General features: G+C 42.9%; 1 long non-coding RNA gene across 1 annotated transcript; it reads right to left on the bottom strand.

Annotated features, from left to right (window-relative positions):
* Window positions 1-3533: 3533 nt before the first annotated feature.
* LOC130378830 (uncharacterized) lies at window positions 3534-8030 on the bottom strand. Its single transcript, XR_008894951.1, has 2 exons — window positions 5932-8030; window positions 3534-5838 (listed from the first exon to the last, which is right to left on the bottom strand). It is a non-coding gene; the product is annotated as an uncharacterized LOC130378830 (long non-coding RNA).
* Window positions 8031-8751: the final 721 nt, after the last annotated feature.

The following is an 8751-nucleotide window of genomic DNA, read 5'->3' on the forward strand; positions in this document are numbered from 1 at the left end:
CTTCTCCAGGTCAACTTCGTCCTGAATGGGCTTCCTTCCAATCGGGCCCTGCTCCTCACATTAAGCATAGCCCAACTTTACCCAAGACGCAGATGTTTTTTTCACTGCTATCCCTCAATAAAGTTTCTTTGATGTGTTGTTAATTATGTATGACTAATGCTGCCCTACTGTGTGAAAGGTGTGAAAACTTTGGGATAGCTTATGGTCATGATGTTTACGTTGAGAAATATGTAGTAGGCCTACTGCTTAGAAATGAATTTTTATGAAGCTTGTTTATATGCTATTTCCCATGATGATAAATTAACATTTCATTGCTGTGAGTTGTGAAGATTATACAAATAAATAGTAAATGCGCTGAATCAGAATACTCATTTCCCATGATGATATATTAACATTGCATTGCTGCAAGATTTGTGAAGATTATACAAATACATTTTAAATCCGCTGAATCAGAATACTCTATCAAAACTTTAGTGATGGATTGTAAATGCCCTTACCGAAGTACTGTACAATAAGTGCAATTTGGAGGTACACTTGTGTTTCACTTGAGTATTTAATTAAACCGACTTATCTCCAGATGTTTGCGATAAACTGGAGGATGACGGTAGAAAATCCTAAAAAATAAATGATTGAAGAGCCCCCCATGATCCGCTCGGAAAGTCATAGTCACGCTCATTACAGGTGTTTTTAAAATGCGTATACGGCTCTCACATGACAGCCACGCAACGGACACATCATCTTACATCATTTGATGAATTGCTGTATTAAACCAGCAAACCATCGCAAGGAAATGGAACAAAGCTGTAGCTGAAAGATTCATCCACAAACATCAGAATAGAAAAACACTGGCAGGGACCATTTTAGCGCATAATGACTACTGCTGCCTATGCTTGTGGCAGTAATGCAATTCTGCTGAATTATTTGGAGGACTTATAGCCTACTTGTAGTGAAGTATTTTTAACAGTGTGTGGAATCTACAGCTGGTCACTTTCACTGGCTAAGCAAAATGAATCCCGAACAGTTGAACCTCTGAATTGATCCTGAAAGCCTATGTCCTAGAATAATTCATTTGTATTCCGTTTTAGGCCATCTCACTAAAGGTCACTTAATAGCCTATTTAAGCTCACCAAGTCCAGTATTCAGAATTCAAAGCATTTATTCACAAATACGTTCTATTTTTTTGACAAGCGGAGCCGACAGTCCTGTGCAAGTAGCCTATGCAAATTAGCCATGTGCGCCAAACAGAAGATATGCAATGAACTGATTGTTGCGCATTGTTGTGGATATGTAGGCTGGTTAGTTGTGGTTGTTTGTGGTCTTAGTGAAACAGCCTTGCCTTGGAGTTGGAGTGATTGTGTGAATGTGCGAGAGAGAGCGCACCTGCCGAGGTGATGTTGGGCTTGTTGTGGGCTTATATGTGATCAATGATGTATCTGTCTGATCGTATTAGCTGTAGATGGATGGTTAAATAATGTCACAAGATCGGTCATACTGCAGGCTCTCATTTGCAAATGCACTGATTGTGTGCCCGTCTCCGATATGGTATATACCTGGCATTTATTCAGTTCATGTTCTTCTGAGTGCGCAAGAACGTGCCAATTATTGTCGTGTTTGCATTGTAATGCACAACTTTGCCCCTGCCTGTTATAAAATAACGTGCATCCCAACAACTTTAGCCAATGCAGGCTCCTATTGCTTTACCAGTGTTTAAAGTGTGTGCGTGTGTGGGTTTGTGTGTGTGTGTGTGTGTGTGTGTGTGTGTGTGTGTGTGTGTGTGTGTGTGTGTGTGTGTGTGTGTGTGTGTGTGTGTGTGTGTGTGTGTGTGTGTGTGTGTGTGTGTGTGCGTGTGTTGGCATGTAGGCTATAGATATAGATTGATTGTCTTGGCTTGCTTGCATCCATGAAATATTGTGATGTTATGGCCTACTCAATGGCCTACTCAATGCACACTGCCATCTCAATATATAGCCTAACATATACAAATATAGCACTGTACTAGACACAAATGTATTTTCCACTAGCTAGTGGTCATTACATTGTAGTGAAACTAGTAAAGACAACACAGCTTTATGTTACGGCGAAACATGGAGGCACAATGCGTTAGTCTCGACAATGCGTTACTTTAGTCTGGTATTTCTCTTCACTGATTGGTTAGACAGCCTTCAAACTTAGTGGTCAAGCAAAGAAGAGGGAGGGGCTCGTTCTGCATACCTAATAGCCGGAGTGAATAACTAATAGCCGGAGTGAATAACTAATAGCCGTATGGATTCCGTACGGAATTCTTGCCAAACCGCACGGAATCCGTACGGTTTCTCTACTGGTAACAAGTACTGGTAACAAACCACTGTCTGGACGGGAGCTCTACTGGTAACAAACCACTGTCTGGACCAAAGCTCTACTGGTAACAAACCACTGTCTGGACCGGAGCTCTACTGGTAACAAACCACTGTCTGGACCAGAGCTCTACTGGTAACAAACCACTGTCTGGACCAAAGCTCTACTGGTAACAAACCACTGTCTGGACCGGAGCTCTACTGGTAACAAACCACTGTCTGGACCAGAGCTCTACTGGTAACAAACCACTGTCTGGACGGGAGCTCTACTGGTAACAAACCACTGTCTGGACCAAAGCTCTACTGGTAACAAACCACTGTCTGGACCTGAGCTCTACTGGTAACAAACCACTGTCTGGACCAGAGCTCTACTGGTAACAAACCACTGTCTGGACCCAAGCTCTACTGGTAACAAACCACTGTCTGGACCAGAGCTCTACTGGTAACAAACCACTGTCTGGAACGGAGCTCTACTGGTAACAAACCACTGTCTGGACCGGAGCTCTACTGGTAACAAACCACTGTCTGGACCAGAGCTCTACTGGTAACAAACCACTGTCTGGACCAGAGCTCTACTGGTAACAAACCACTGTCTGGACCAGAGCTCTACTGGTAACAAACCACTGTGTGGACCAGAGCTCTACTGGTAACAAACCACTGTCTGGACCAGAGCTCTACTGGTAACAAACCACTGTGTGGACCAGAGCTCTACTGGTAACAAACCACTGTCTGGACCAGAGCTCTATTGGTAACAAACCACTGTCTGGACCAGAGCTCTACTGGTAACAAACCACTGTCTGGACCAGAGCTCTGACTTGACTTATAGGTTAAAGATAACTAGTTGATGCTATAGTTAGAGTCAAACACTGCCTGGTGTATGAATGGATTCCACGATCACAGACAGTGCTATTGTTGTCAATTGTTTGAAGACATGGTGATTGTCTCAGTAGAAGTGATGGTCATTATGCTCATGCAAGTCACCTCTTTATGTTAACCCATGTGTGTGGTATAGGGATTTGTTTTATTTGATTATGCATGGCTCATCTTACACATGTAACACATGTAGCAAACTATGTATTTTTTAAATCAGTTGAATTAATAAATTCACAAGTTGATTTTAATCCCTGAGTACCTCACTGATCTACATTTGATATACCTGCAATGTTTGAGATATATATTCATGCCACCTATTTGAATGCCATTTAAATAGGTTAGTACAAGGCCATGCACACACACACACACACACACACACACACACACACACACACACACACACACACACACACACACACACACACACACACACACACACACACACACACACACACGATGCAAAGGAATTGGCTCCTACAGTCATACATATAAGTTATTCATTAGCTTATCTTACAACTGGGCTCAATAGTCTGTGATATTAGTTAATCAGTTACTTCAGGTGATCTTATAACTGGGTCAAATTGTCAGAGATATTAGTTATTCATTAACTTGCTGTTATGGGGTTGAACAGCTAAGGCCTTTAGTAAAGACTGGAACCACAAAGAGGGGACATAAAGTGAATAACAAAGAGGTTAAGTTAGTGTTAAGGTTCTACCTTAAAGCTTCTCCACACAGAGCAGCTGCTGGAGCACAAGTTGAATCAGTCTCTAAAGCGCCACCCAGTGGACAAAGATGGGACTAGTAATGATAGGATTTATGAAAACCAAACTTACTTTAGACACACGGATTGAGACTCCACTGTTGTGTGTGTGGTCATATCCTCCCTCCACACACTGATGAAGAGGTGATGGAGACTCCACTGTTGTGTGTGTGGTAATATCCTCCCTCCACACACTGATGAAGAGGTGATGGAGACTCCACTGTTGTGTGTGTGGTCATATCCTCCCTCCACACACTGATGAAGAGGTGATGGAGACTCCACTGTTGTGTGTGTGCTAATATCCTCCCTCCACAAACTGATGGGCAACCTGGATGGTGGTATATCCAGAGCTATATATATACTATACAGACTATATAGATGTACAGATATATAGTGTGTGTATATATGTATCAAATAAATGATTGTGATGTAAGTGCTTGATTGTCTAATTTCATTTGATGCCTCAAATAGTGACTTAAATAGGCCTATCTCCTTTACAGTAAAAGAACAGGGGTGTTTCTAAGTTTCATAAACATCCGGGGCTTAGGCCAGAGGGAAAATGCAATTATTTTGCATGCACATTTTTTCATAATGCTTTCCCTAAATAAACAAAACACACAGTTTATCATAGCTTTAAACAGCTGCCTGACTGCTGTGCTGCTCATCCCCAACATCTTAAGTTCCATTCAAGTTATTTCAGAGTAAAATGAATACAAGTGAGACAGACCTTACACACGTACACACACGGATCTGACTGGGGATAGGAGAGGTTAATTCACTTGAGGTGGTAAACAGGTTATATTTTTAAACTGTTCATTCTCTTGCCATATGGACTATCTAGGCTAGGCTACTTATAAATCTTTGTAATTTCTTTTATTTATTTCACCCAGAAATTATACTCAGGGCTAATTAAATAATATCTGGGGCTTTAGCCCCGAATAAAACAGCATAGTGACGCCAATGGGTTCTGGGTTCAGGGTCTGTGTTTAGGATGTCTGGGTTTAGGTTCTGGGTTCAGAGTCTTATCGACCAGGTAAACACCCGTCCTGCCGTCCTCGGAGCTCCAGGAAACGCACCAAGTTCCAGGTGGTTAATTACCTCAGACCTCAGATCTGGTGAACTGGGCTTTTATTTCATTCACTTCATACGTTTCGACCAATCCTGTTGCTGGAGGCAGAGTTATTTGCAGACAAACGACACCTGGGGCCTGTACTACGAAGCTCGATTAGAGGGTTAGCGAGGTATGTTGAGCGCAAAGCCTGGGTTAGCTGGACCACGAAAGTCGATCTCTTTTAGCGTTGCTGTATCACCATGGTGACTTATGCTCGCAACCAAACTTGGTCGGGAGCAGGTTTTCAGCTTAGTCTACCCGGAGATCGGCTATTTAAATCGTCGCGCACAGCTTCCTAGCCCCTTCTCCGACAATGACGTCACCATTTGTGGGTGTTCCCGTGGACCTCGGCGCACTTATCGTACAGGCGTCTCTTCGGAGACGGAGGGTTTTTCGGGACAGAACCGATCCCTTGGCATTGTCTGACGATATTCTTTATGATAGATACAGACTCTCAGAGGTTATTCGTTATTTGATTGTCCTTGTTGGACCGTATGTAGGCAATGCTACACAAAGGAGCCGTGCATTTACTGTTGCGCAGTGTGTCTGTGTTTCAGGTTCAATGGTGGCCCCACACGTTCAACGTACATTAACCTTGGATAGTCAAGCGCCGTGTTGTCCATTATCCCTTACATAACTGCTATGTCAGTGACACAATTAGGCCTAGGCTTTTTTTATTCTACAAATTCATATTATAGCTGTGAGAATTGTTAAGAAAAATCCCCTCCATAGTCGCCCTGGAGTCACAGGCCGACAGTCTCCTGCAAGAATCAGGGAAACCTATTATAGGACATTCATCCCAAAAAGTAAACATTTAGATGAATACGTGATACTTAGTTTTGATAGTTATATACCTCTGATTGGAGATGGATTGTCGGCGGCTCCTCCAAAATAATGTTTGTACCTTAAACTAAAAATGACACAATTAATTTACACTCAATCATTTCACATTTGATTAGCATGACAATTATTTATGTCCATTGCCAATACATGAATACATACTCATTACAAACGCCTTGGAAGTCGAGGCAGTGGGGTCAGAGGTCATCCCCCCTTCCACCATCATCGGCAGACCTTCGTTATTGGCGAGAGCCAGCTCCTCCGAAGTGGTGAAGGGCGGTGGAGCGGTCCCCCTCCCAGTCGTATTCATTTGGGTTTTCTTTTTATTTGCTACAGGTAATCAACATGTGACTAAAGGTTGGAGCCTATGGTCATTGCAAATCATAGGCTAGATTCACCTGAAATTATTCAAATGGATGCTTACAACTTCCCGCATTGAATAATATTTTAATATTTATTTTTGACGGCCCCATGTTCGTAGGAGCGTGCTGGCAACACATCTATGGGGATAAAAGGCATGATGATGCATGATATTTTTCAGACAATATGCAGAATCTTTTCACTTTCGAATTAACACGGTCGGCTATTTTTTGCCAGCACGCCACCCTAGCCATATTATGGGCAACCGTGTTCCCCTTGGCTGTGATTTGAACTTTGAATTCCTCGTAGGAGTTCATAATAATACACTGCTCGCCTTGGGTGAAATACACCGCTCTCGATCGATTAATTTTGCATAAGAGAGAGTCAAATGACGCGAGAAACGCCCCTTTTGTGAACGCGCATTGAACCTAAAGCGGAAAACCTGGTTCAACTAATTGAATCTAAAGTGAGCGTCGTGGAACCATTTAACTCTGACTGCGAGTTGCGGCTGTCGAGCCAGGTTTCCCCAAGAAAGCCTGGGTATGTTCAGCGAGGTTCGTGGTATAACCCCAGGTCCCAGTCTAAACAATCAGGCTTGAACAGAGTGACACACAAACACACAGACACTTTAAAGGAGTTTTTCACCCGCTCCGTATCCTTGCTTGCCCCAACAAGTTTGTGCGGCGTTCTTGTTGTTTGGTTTCCGGTGTAGCTAGATCCGGTATGTTGTTGTAGTTTTTCTAATGTGACTAGTTGTTGCTAGACAGCAGGTGAAACAACTACAACGTTTGGCAAGCCAAAAGAGCGTTAATCGCGCGTTAAAAAAATGAACGCAGTTAAAATTGGTTTGCGTTAATGCTGTTAATAACGTTAAACTGCCAGCCCTAATAAAGACACACATATATAAACATGCGCGCATGCACAGACGCATATATAAACACACATACACAAACACATAGGCCTATACAGGAATACAAACACATATACACACACACACACACACGTATATGAACACAAACAAACAAACATATATATGAACACACACACACTCACGTACATATGAACACGCGCCACGTGCACACACACACCTTATTATAAACACTCAAATATACACACAGACACATGTACACCCGCACACGCATCTATGAACACACACACACACACACACACACACACACACACACACACACACACACACGCAGATATGAACACACACACTTACTCAGATATGAACACACACACGCAGATGTTAACACACACACGCACGGACTACACACACAAGTATATATAAACACACACACACTGTTTTGGTGATTTATATTCATGTAGCCTACTCAACTATAATCCAAATGCTACATTTTCTTGGGCTTCTTAAAGTTGATCTTGATTAACCATGAAAGGAAGACACTTTTAAGATCTTCCATCAGGTTAACTTAGCAGATTTTAGAAAAACGACTATATTTCTAATGTCAAATGTATTTGAATTATTGATTGATGGTCAATTTTAACATTTTTAGAATAGAAATAGAATAGAATAGAAAGCCTTTTATTTTTATATTCTTTGGACTCCCTTTATAATGGTTTTTATCAGACTGGTTTATAAAGTGTTGTTCTTTGTCTCCATAAAGAGAGAAGTGCCTCCAAGTGACTGTGGTTTGGGTTTAACGCTTAACTTTTGCTTCGTGAACGAGACTTCCTGTTCTCCCCCACAAGCTAGCGCAGTGGTTCTGCTTTCCTAGATGATGATGACGCACACACACACACACACACGCACACACACACACACACACACACACACACACACACACACACACACACACACACACACACACACACACACACACACACACACACACACACACACACACACACACACACACACACACACACACACACACACACACACACAAACACGGAGAGAGAGAGAGAGAGAGAGAGAGAGAGAGAGAGAGAGAGAGAGAGAGAGAGAGAGAGAGAGAGAGAGAGAGAGAGAGAGAGAGAGAAGAGAGAGAGAGAGAGAGAGAGAGAGAGAGAGAGAGAGAGAGAGAGAGAGAGAGAGAGAGAGGGAGAGAGAGAGAGAGAGAGAGGAGAGAGAGAGAGAGAGAGAGAGAGAGAGAGAGAGAGAGAGAGAGAGAGAGAGAGAGAGAGGGAGAGGGAGGGAGAGAGACAGGGACAGAGCGACAAGCGAGAGAGCGCAGACCTACCCAGAGACCATCTCTCCACTGCTGATTGATCAACTCATTACTGGAGCCCCCCCCCCCCCTCCTCCCCTGCCAGAATTGCTGGGAGAGAGGAGAACGAGATCTCGCTGCAGAGGACAGCAAAATACTAAACCATGTACTTTTGTGTGTGTGTGGGTGTGTGTGTGTGTGGTTGTGTGTGTGTGTGTGTATGTGTGTGTGTGTGTGCGCTCGTGTTTAAAATGAAAGCCGACTCCACTGACATATAGAATAGAATAGAATAGAAATAGAATA

This window comes from Gadus chalcogrammus, unplaced genomic scaffold (genome assembly GCF_026213295.1).
Source record: "Gadus chalcogrammus isolate NIFS_2021 unplaced genomic scaffold, NIFS_Gcha_1.0 GACHA104, whole genome shotgun sequence".
Lineage (NCBI taxonomy): Eukaryota > Metazoa > Chordata > Actinopteri > Gadiformes > Gadidae > Gadus > Gadus chalcogrammus.